The sequence below is a fragment of the Podarcis cretensis genome (genome assembly GCF_951804945.1).
Source record: "Podarcis cretensis genome assembly, chromosome: 12".
Lineage (NCBI taxonomy): Eukaryota > Metazoa > Chordata > Lepidosauria > Squamata > Lacertidae > Podarcis > Podarcis cretensis.
Genome location: NC_137181.1, coordinates 51,640,008 through 51,651,435, shown reverse-complemented (window position 1 = coordinate 51,651,435; position 11,428 = coordinate 51,640,008). Strand labels below are relative to the sequence as shown.

At 43.0% G+C, this 11,428-nt stretch overlaps 1 long non-coding RNA gene across 1 annotated transcript; it reads right to left on the bottom strand.

The window, feature by feature from the left end:
* Positions 1–1,618: 1,618 nt before the first annotated feature.
* Positions 1,619–5,659, bottom strand: LOC307199773. Its single transcript, XR_013832184.1, has 2 exons — positions 3,306–5,659; positions 1,619–1,899 (listed from the first exon to the last, which is right to left on the bottom strand). It is a non-coding gene; the product is annotated as an uncharacterized lncRNA (long non-coding RNA).
* Between the last annotated feature and the right edge of the window lie 5,769 nt (positions 5,660–11,428).

The following is an 11,428-nucleotide window of genomic DNA, read 5'->3' as shown; positions in this document are numbered from 1 at the left end:
ATGTATTTTACTGGAATGCTTTCTTTTTTTAATCCTGTGCATGTTTTATTTTAATTAAATGTTGTGTACCACTTTGGGAACTTCTAGGTTAAAGAGTATAAGAAAATGAAATGAAATGAAATGAAATGAAATGAAATAAGGGATGGGCACACTTCATTTGGGAGAATCAAACATAAAAGTGTATTATCTTTTCCAACATTACAAACATATTCCAACAAAAAAGTCTTAAGAAAATTACTAAAGCCTGTCTTAGTAGAAGTCTGCTTAGTAAAGTCTATCTTTTCCCTTTTAACATTTTCAATATTTGCCTCTAGACATTTTAATCTTAAATGTCATTCTAAAGTGCACTTTTCCACCAAAAGGTCCAATCACATGGCAGATATTTAATTATCTAAATCAAGTACCCTCCAAGAAATGAATGTTGGGGTTTATTTCTTGAAGACTCTTACTCGGCTTGTATTTTCTCCTGCTTAATTGAAACTAATTTTCCTGTTGTTACAGAAAACACCTGGAATGGGAATGATATTTCCAAGAGGTAATTATGAAATCAAAGTGATACTTATTTGCTTAATTGCTAAATCTACATAAACTGAGGAATCTCGGTAATGCTCACAGATTCTCCCGCAATACAAAATGCATAATTTTCTTCTTGTCCTGCTTACCTTGTTCCAAACAAAAGCCCTTTTGATGATGTCAACAGACAAAACTGCTTTTGATGAACTTACGAGTTATCTCTAAACTGACAATGATTCCTGTGGTTCTGGGGTAGTTTAAACCATATCTTCAGCTGTCTTTAGTGTAAGTATATTTGGAGCTTGAGGGGTGGTTCAGGATCCTGGCTGAGTTTTAATTGGGGTCTAACAAAGTCTCTCTTGCACAAGCACACGCATGCAAATGCCAACACTTAGCTGAGGAACAGTCAATTAAACTAAGTATTAAACTTCAACATCAACTTCGTTGGACTGGCCATGTTGTGCATATACTTGATTATCGTCTTCCAAAGCAACTACTGTATTCTGAACTTCAAAATGGAAAGCGTCATGCTGGTGGTCAACAAAAGAGGTTTAAAGACTCTCTCAAGGCAAATCTAAATAAATCTAGTATAAACACCGACAACTGGGAAACACTGGCCTGCGAGCGCTCCATTTGGAGAACAGACTTTACCAAAGGTGTCATGGGCTTTGAAGACACCCGAACTCAGGACGAAAGGGAGAAACGTGCTAAGAGGAAGGCATGCTTGGCAAACCCTCACCGTGATCAGCTCCTGCTCGGAAACCTATGTCCCCACTGTAGAAGGACGTGTGGATCCAAAATTGGCCTCCACAGTCACTTACGGGCTCACTGTTAAGACCATGTTTTTAGAAGACAATCTTACTTGTCTATGAGTGATCGCCAAAGAAGAAGCCTACATTTTACATGATGCATCATGATGGAGCATAGATCTTGGTAGCAACATGTCATGCAGTGACCCAACATGTCGTGCAGGTCTGTGCCCTTTCAATGAAGTTGTCTTTAAGATACACTCAGGTTGTCCTGGTCTTTATTCTACTCCCTCCCTCAGTAGCTGGAGATATAACAAGATCATGTGCCTCAAGGCAATCACACATGCACACAGCAGTCCAGTTTTGGACTCTGAATCTAATGGTTTTCAGAGGAGTGTATTACTTCACTTATTTCCCAATGTAATAAACCAGCCCTTCTGTGCTTTGGGGCTTTCCAGTTCTTTCTGCAGAGTAGGGTCCCAGATGTCCGCTCCCAAGGCCTTTGTCTTCATAAGAAAGATGTATTCAGATGAAGAACTGTGAGGGGAGAGAAACTTTGCTGACCATCACGCAATGGCTTTTTCCATCTGCCTTGGCCCACCCTCCAGCTGTGGGAGCCTTTCCCTGACTATGACTTCTGAGAAGAGAGAAGAGGGATATTTTTTAAATAAATAAATTATAACTTGTGTGTCTTTGTTTCTCACAGTTTGATCCTTTTGCATGGTTTTGTGTGCTTTGTGGTATTTTGTACATTTGACTGGCCGTTACTTTGATTGATTATAGTTTAGTAACTCTTAATTGTAATTGTTAAGTGTGAGCTGTTTAATTATTGTTTGCCGATGTTTAATTTTACTGTTTACTGTTATATTCTAATGGATCGTTGAATATTGCTTTATTTGATGTGTTTATTTTAAAGTTATGTTTTTATCATTACTTGTATTGCATTGGATTGTTATTAGGTGTATGATCTTTGCTGTCAATTTTGTTGTTTCTTTAGCTCATAAACCACCTTGCATGTAGTAATAGAGGAAGGCAGTACACAAAAGTGAAATGAAATGAAATGATGGCACCATTACACACACACTGCCAAACCATAGAGAAGGTGCCAGCTCCAGGATGTAAGGGGCGCTATTAAAAGTACTCCTAAACAGCAAGTGGTACAGGAAGGTATGAGGCTGCCTTAGACCAAGTCAAATTATTGGTGCATTTAACCCAGTATTGCGTCCCTCAGGGACAGCTGGTGTTCTCCGTATGTTGATGGACTCCAACTCCCATGAGCCACAGCAGGAATAACAAATGGTCAGGGATATCTGGAGGGTAACATGTTGACTGTTGGAGATCTACTTTATCAGAAGCTCTCTAAAGCCAGGGTAGGGCATTAGGCCTGGCATGGATCCCAGTTTGGTCTATAAAGCCATTTTCTCCAAACTCTGGGAGCCTGTCGCACACATGGCATCATTTTTTTTAAAAAAAGATTTTTATTTTTATTTTTACCAACAACCAAAACACAAACAGTGAAGCCCCCCAGGCAGCTGATACATTGGGTATAAAGGTAAAGGTAAAGGGACCCCTGACCATTAGGTCCAGTCGTGACCGACTCTGGGGTTGCGGTGCTCATCTCACTTTATTGGCTGAGGGAGCCGGCGTACAGCTTCCGGGTCATGTGGCCAGCATGACGAAGCCGCTTCTGGCGAACCAGAGCAGCGCACGGAAACGCCGTTTACCTTCCTGCCGGAGCAGTACCTATTTAACTACTTGCACTTTGACATGCTTTCGAACTGCTAGGTTGACAGGAGCAGGGACTGAGCAACGGGAGCTCACCCCATTGCGGGGATTCGAACCGCTGACCTTCTGATCGGCAAGTCCTAGGCTCTGTGGTTTAACCCACAGCGCCACCCGCGTCCCTTACATTGGGTATACATAATCAATAATAACATATTCAAATCAAACATATGTACAATTTTATATGCATTTAACACTCCTCCATCCATAAGGTTTATTTAACTTTTAACATTTTAATTACCCCAAATTGTTCAAACCTACTCAAATAATTCAGTATCACGCATGGCATCATATATGGCACAGACACAGCTGCGAAGGAGCAACAGGGAGCCTTAAAGTACACTTCCTATCAGGGCACCATGTCGGGGGACTTTTCCGGGGGGGGCAAATATTTATTTGGCTGCAGCAGAGCCACCCCGCCCCCTAGCCCACCCCCAATGTTCAGGGGACAGAGGAGGCCAAGCATGGAGCCACAGCTTCCACGCCTGACTTCTCCTCCTGCCACTGCAGCTGCCTGGGAAAGAGGCCCTGGCTCTTCCTGATGTTGTGCGTGTGGCACGCAACTTGCGGCATGCACAGCACACACGGCCTGTAGGGAGTGGGGTGTGTCACAACAATGGCAGGAGCTGGGGCCTCTTCCCTCAAAAGCAGCAACTGGAGAAGCCGGTACTCACAGCACTCGGCACATGTGTATGACATCACACACACATGACATCACCGCCTGCTCCTCTTATGCTTCTTAGCTGATGCATATGCTTCTTATCATTCTTTGGCACGAAAGCCTTGTGGACTGCTTTTGGATGTGGTGGCAGCAAGCCAGAGAAGGGTGGGCAACAGTGTAGACAGTGCTATTTTTCTAGGAGAAGAGAAGAGTTTGGATTTGATATCCCACTTTATCACTACCCTTGGGAGTCTCAAAGCGGCTAACATTCTCCTTTCCCTTCCTCCCCCACAACAAACACTCTGTGAGGTGAGTGGGGCTGAGAGACTTCAGAGAAGTGTGACTGGCCCAAGGTCACCCAGCAGCTGCATGTGGAGGAGCGGGGAAGCAAACCCGGTTCACCAGATTATGAGTCTACTGCTCTTAACCACTACACCACACTGACTCTCTAGGGGGAAAAGGTGCTGGAACTCACCATGAAGACCTTCCTTGTTCTCTTAGAATGACAATGGTGCCCACCTGAGAGGTGCTGGAACTGTGTTCTGGTGAGTTCTGGCTGAAAAAAAAGCAACAACAACAAAAGTTATTAAAATATAAAGTACCCCTTATTCCACATCATCGCTGTCATTTGGGGACAGTCTCTAGCTCAGTGGTAGCACATGGCTTGCATTCAGAAAATCCCAGGTTCATTCGCAAGAATTGACAGGCAAGGCTAGATTTGAGACCCTGGAGAGGCCCTGCCGGTCTGTGTAGACAATACTGAGTTAGATGGATCGATGCTCTGATTCAAAGTAAGGCAACTCCCTGTGTTTCTATTAAAGAAATGTGGTTGTCTTCAACATTGATCTGGTTGAACTCTCTTACTACTTACTGTATACACATCCTGATGTTCCTTTGGCAGTCCAAAAGGATGTTCCTCCGTTTTCCCAGAGACTAATGTCAAGGGGCAAGTGTACACGTGCTCTGCTTGCTGACCTCCTCGGTGACACAGTTTTGTAACTATCAGGTATTGATCTACTCTGCTTTCTAAGGTACAGTTCCTGCATTGCCTGCTACTGAGTATCAAGTGCACCTGCACTAAAATATCTAGCCAAGGACTATTTTGTTACAGAACTGGAAACTTGACAGTGGAGACTGGGAACAGTTACCATGGCCATATTTCGATCGGGTGCAAAAGAATCAGAAGAAGCAGCAGCAGAGGATACATAACAGTGCCATAAAGCATTATGTGCCCTGGAACTAGTAGGGGGAAATATTGTTAATCTAGCAAGATGACAAGATAAGTTCCAGGTCTTTAAGTGCTGTGCACCCTTGGAAAATCTCTATTTTAGGATCCTTTTATCTTGCTTTAATTGTCCATCAATGTTTGTGTTTAGATTTATTACGAATAAAGCAGTGGCCCTTAATCTATGGGTTGCTGGACATCGGTCTTTCACTGCTTGCAGTGATATAGCAAGATATTAAGCAGAACAATATTTCACGTTGGGCGTTTGAAAAACGAATCCATCAGCCAAAACAGAGCTTAAGTACTTGATTTGTAAATTGTGTGGCATGATTTTATCTCACATACAAATTAGGGACATATGCAGCAACATCTATCAAAGCTTTGCCTCAGATTGTAGAAAAGAGACTAATTACAAACTGTGATATTATGATGAAGTATACGGAACGTCTCCAAGTTGCCAATAGATCTTACAAATATGCTTACCTAAACATATTACCTTCTGTTAGTAATTACAAGATGTAACTCTATTTTGTTTTTGTCGTTTTCTGTTTTTGTATTTTGGGTATTGCTGGCAACCCTGAAATTGAAGAATGTTTGGAAGAACTGGATGGAAAAAATGTTTTTAACTGCAGCTGCTTTTAGATGTTCTTAATTTATAATTGTTTTTAGAATGTTTTAAACTGTTTTAAAATGCTTTGGTTTTTTGTATTTAATTTGCTTATCTCTTTGCCACCTGAAGCTCATTGGGGAGGAAAGGCAAGACAGAGAATCAATAAACAGTAGTAGTAGTAGTAGTAGTAATTTTATTATTCTTATTATTTATAAGTTGCCCATCTGGCTGGGTTTTCCCAGCCACTCTGGGTGGCTTCCAACAGAATATAAAAACATAATCATGTATGTTTTGCTGAGTGCTACCAGTTGGTGTATGAAGAATGATCACCTTCATATGTTGTGCTAAAGTGGAGTTTGGGGTTTTCCTTTTAAGACCATGAACTTTTCCTAACTACGTTGAGGAGAGTGGAGAAACGTTGACTTTATAAGTGAACATGGGGTGCATAATTACCATGGCTCCGATAAGAGGCTTACTGTGAGCAGGTGTGCACTGCTTTATTGACAATGCGCCCCAACAGTGTCAGCGTCATCAGAGAAGACATTTGGCAGGAAAGAATGGCAGCTTCTGACATGACTGCCATGTTGAGTTGTGAGATGTGTTTCAAGATCGGTTAAGCTCACTCCTGGACGCATCTAAAATAAGCCAAGGGTTTTTTCCAGGTAAATTGTACAATTATGAAGTTTCAGAACTGCTTACCTGGCCGCACCTCTGCCTCCTGAATCCACACAGATGTCCCTTTCATTGTCTTGGCATGTTCCCTGCACCCTTTGCAGCTCCACAAAAGAATGCTTCAATCAAAGATACATGTTTTTAAGAGCAGTGTGTGTGTGTGTGTGTGTGTGTGTGTGTGTCTTGCTCTCTCACACATGCACCCTCCTTTGGAAATATCAGCGGCTGGCTTTTGCTTATGCTGTCTATGTGTCGTATTTGATGCAAAGAAGGAATATTCACCCATGTCCCCCAGGATCCTGGGAGACTAGAGGTGGATTTAAAGGTATTCCCTGGTAACCATTCTTTTCTTGGGCTCCAGTCCCTTGGCAACAGCTGAGACGAGCTATAGTCTGGCCTGCGTAGGCTGATCTGTGCTGAATGGCCTTGCCTTCGGAACAGTCAGCCGGATTTAGATAACCTTTCAATCCCTTGCAAGATTTCTGGATTCGATTGGCTGTGAACACCGCAGTTACAAACATTTCGCCTAAGGAATTATCCGGTAGCAGTGATGCAGTTAAACCTATTATTGTGTATTTTCACTGGCTTAAGCTTCCTTTTCCTTCTCCACAAGCTGCTTTCGCTCATAATAGGATAGGTCACTCAAATACCTCCAGGCCATTCATTCCTCAGGCTATAGAACTGTTTCTTCCCACCTCCTCACCCAAAGGATGCAATACTATGCTAAACCTGGCTCTTGGTTTTATTCACTAGCACCAGGGGAAAATAATATGTCTTCCGTTTCTCAGAAAGAAATTGGCAAACCATATTTTTAGGGATGCAACGAAGATGTTTTAAGTAGCCATCTGAAAAGAAAAGTGCAAATGCAAGCAAACCCATGTATCCTATAGGCTCTGTTTTTTCTCTCTATGCAATGTGTAAAAGTGTCTCTGGTCATTTTTCAGGGTGCAACAAAGAGAGACAGTGTTTGTTTTCTGCTTATATGTCAAAAAAAACCATGAATGCATAGATGACAGTTATGTCTAAAACTGAACTGAAAGGAGGCAAAAAAAATTGAATTCCTTTCAGATTACTATTATTATTAATTAAATTTATATTCCGCCCTTAATACGAAGATCTCAGGGAGGTAGATGGCATGGAAAGCGACTAGCGATTGCATTTCCATTTCACAAAAAGTCACGCTATATGCAGAGCCAGCCGAAAACATTTTACTGCTCAGAGTAAAGGACAACATAGTTCTTCTTCATGACATCCACAGAAGACAGCTGGAATGGCAATTCAGTCTCACTTCCACACTGGTGTCAAAACAGCACCTTCCACTATAACCCAGGGCAGCAGGCTTAGCTTAGAGCAAAGATTGCCAACATGGTGCCCACGGGTACACTGTTGCCCTTCAGATCTTACCTTGGCACCCATGAAACCTCTGAGCCGCCCTTGCAAAGTATAGAGTTGGAGGAGCAAGTTGGAAGAGTGACATTTCCCCCCTGATTCCTCTTTGAACTTTATGTGCTTTTCCCAAGTTCAGATTGACACCACAAGCATCCCTATTTTCCAAAGACCAGCCTGGATTTTCAGAAGCTGTCCTGGAGTGTCCTGCTTTTCCTTTGGGCATCCCAATTTTCATCAGAGAAATGCTAGAGGGTATGGAATGGGATGTCTGTTTTCATTGGAGAAATGTTGGAGGGCATGCTGCATACCTGGATTCTTTGATAAAGTGAAGTGTCTGTCTGTCTGTCTGTCTGTCTGTCTGTCTGTCTTGTTTGTTTCTTGGGAGGGAGTGTGCTGATCTGGGGGGACAGGGAGAGAAGTGACCAGAAGGGGCTCACTCAAAAGGTTGTTGACCCTTGGCTTAGAGGGTGAAAGTCAAGGCTACATGGCATGCATGGCCTTCCTCCTCCAACATCTTGCCACCATTCCTCTAGCACTTTGCTGCCCCTCAGCATCCACTGTCAGAGACGGCTTCCTCACTCTGTCTAATGGGAAGCCTAACCCTGTTCATGTGGAAATGTGCATTGTGGAAACTAATATAACAATGTGTCTTGAGCTCTTATTCTCTTTAAAATTAGATCTGTGATTTGGGAAAGGGAAGGCTCACAAACGCCTTTGAGAATCTGATGAAAGCTCTGGACTCCCTCCCCAGGAAAATGTACATAAACACATACAGACAAAACAGACCCTCCAACATTTCTCTGTGTCATGGTCTGGCTTACGGGAGGTTGAGGACATCAGGACCAGAGGCAAGACAGTGGGGTGGGAGCAGGAATGGGAGTCCAGAAGCCAGGAGTCAGGAATGTCCGAGGGTCAGAGAGCCAGGAGTCAAGAATCAAGGGTCCGAGGGTCAGGAAGCAAGGAGTCAAGAAGCCAAGGGTCCAAGAATCAAGATGCAAGGAGTCAAGAAGCCAAACGCAGCAAGGCAAGAAGCGTTCTGCTGTGGCAAAGAGCCAAAGGGAAATGCTGACCTTATATCCCTTCCCAGCTCTTGCCACCAGGTGCTGTGAGTTACCAATCGACCTCACCTGTGCGGCTGCGCCTTGCCTCTTCAGCACAAACTTAGGAAAGCCCCAGTCCTGCGAAGCCCTTCTGGTCACAGGACCTGGCTCCTGAACACACTCCTGACACTCCGATGAAAATAAGGACGTCCCATTCCATAATGATAATTTTACTATTATACCCCAAACATCTTACTGGGTTGCCTCAGCTACTCTGGACAGCTTCCAACAAATATAAAAGCATAATAAAACATTAAACATTATTTTTTTAAAAAAACTTCCCTGTACAGGATTGCCTTCAAACGGCTCCGGGGTCAGATAACTCCATACCCTCGAACATTTCTCCAATGAAAACAGGGACATACTAAGGAAAAGTGGGACATTCCAGGATAAAATCAGAAACCGGGATGGCTTCTCTAAATCAGGGATGCCCCTGGAAAATAGGGACACTTGGAGGGTTTGACAAAACTTGGCGTGCAGGGCGTTTTTGTTTGTTGTGTTATGTTGCTTGTATGTTTTTATTGCACTGAATTTTCAAAGGCTCCATGAACTTGGTGGGGGAAGGGGGAATAGATTTATCCAATGCTGTAAAATAATTTGTATTCAACATTGTGTGTGTGTGTGTTTATGTACATTTGCGGGGGGAGGAGATCCATAGTTTCCATCAGCTTCAAAACAGAGGAGGAAAAATCTCAACAGAGTTCTGGTTCTTGCAAATATACAAAAAGCATTCCATGAATTTTGCAACTGCATGAATTCTGGATGCAACTGCATTTTGAAGTTTGCTTTAAATCAGGGATTGGGAACCTTTGGCCTTCCAGACGTTGTCATTGGTCCCAGCAAGGATAGCCAGTGATCAGGGAAGGAAGTTGTATTGCTGCATTATTCTGTTGGAATTACTGGAGGGTTTTGTTTTTGCCTTCTGCACAATCAGGAAAGATATAAGGTGTTGAGCAGCATTTTTATAAAATTTGTAAAAAGAAAGTAAAGAAAATGATCGGTGAAACTTAAGTGGTGTTACTAAGAATTCAAGATATGCCTCTGTTTCCATAGGAAATAGCCTTGTGTGATTGTGTGTCGAGTGATGATTAGGTCTGGCTCCACCCTCTACTCAAATACAGCCCCCAACGATGTGATATTTGACCCCAAAATGGTTTCCCATCCTGCCTTGCTATTTTCAAAGGAAGGTTATTTTATGATTTTTATTTTTTATTTTTAATCAGGGGAGGGGGGTTTTGTATTAAGTCTGTTACCACCAGACCTCTTGGCCTCCTGCTCTCCTGCGATTTACTACACAGCAGTGATCTGATATCTTCTCACTGAGACAAAGTAGTTTTTGCCTGCTCCTTTGGGTTCCTTGTATTCCTCCAAATTATTCTGATTGATATAGACCTCGATCCATGCTAATTATCCAGGGCTTCTCTTATAAAAGTGGGGTTTCCATGGTAACAGCATAGAGAGAACAGGTGCATGAAAAGCTGTGATATATTAAATGACAGTTACCCTCTGCCTCTGCTATGCAGATTGCCATTCTCAGAGTTTATTTATAGCAGGTAGTAATTAATCTGTGTGAATCTCATTTCATTGAAGGGGGGGGAATGAAGAATGATTAACCAGAGTCCTAATTATCTCCATACCTTTGATTCTGAAAATTTTGTCACCATCAGATACTTCTAACATGGTTATCACTTATATAGAGATGTCGTTACAGGAATCTTTGGGCTAATGCCTGCAACAAATACTGAGCGTTGTAACTTTCACCTTTACGATGCTGAATCTTGCATTGATGCTGAGAATTTATAAAGGGCCAATCTTGCAGAAAGAGGGCAAACTGTGAACTGTCTCAAGCGTATACTATGAGATGAAATAACTTCCTGGACAACCATAACCACTAGCATGATGGCGGGAGCAATGGGACAGCTGCCTCAAGCATACTCTAAGCAGGAGTACAAAGCAGACTCAATGGGCTTGTGTTATCTGGTCATAGCATAATTCTCTCTATTTCTAAAGTTCAAAGGTATGTGCTGATTGGTATGTGGCCAACACATAAGAGGAAGGTATCAGTAGGGTTGGGGGAATGTGAAGATTTGCAGAAGCAATTTATTTTTTTCTAATAGGAAAACCAAACCAAACTTAATAGGAAAACCAAACTCAACCCTAGACAGTAGGGAAACCCCCAAAGAGCCACTGGCAAGTTGTGAGTTGGAAAAGAGAAGCTATGGGAAGGGAGCGCTGGTGGAAAATGACTGGCACAAAGAGGGCATGGCTGTGGCAACCTGTGTCACTTCAAAATGCCACCCCATCGGCTGGCAGGAGAGGCTGGCTGAGGGAAAAGGCAAGGAGCAGCGAGCGAGGAGGAGGGTTAAAGGTGGACAGTTCTAACTTTTGCCTTTTTTTGTTGTTCTTTGGTCCGTTTCACTTACCCTTCCTCCTGTCCCTCCATAACGGAGGGAATGATCTCATTATCTGGACAGATCCTTTCCTGGCTCAGCTGAGAAGCTATTTTAAAATTCCCTGGGATTGAAGTGAGAGCTGCCCATGGGGAAAGCCAAGGTTTTGATGCAGCTGGCACTGGGCAACGGCATGTCAACGCCCCCACACCCCCAAAAAAATCCCAAAAGGCAGCAGCGAAGAAAATAATTGCCTTCATCCCCATGTTTCAGTATGGGCCAAGAGGAGAATACGACAACCCTTTGGTGTAAAGGTACCCCTGCCCGTACGGGTCAG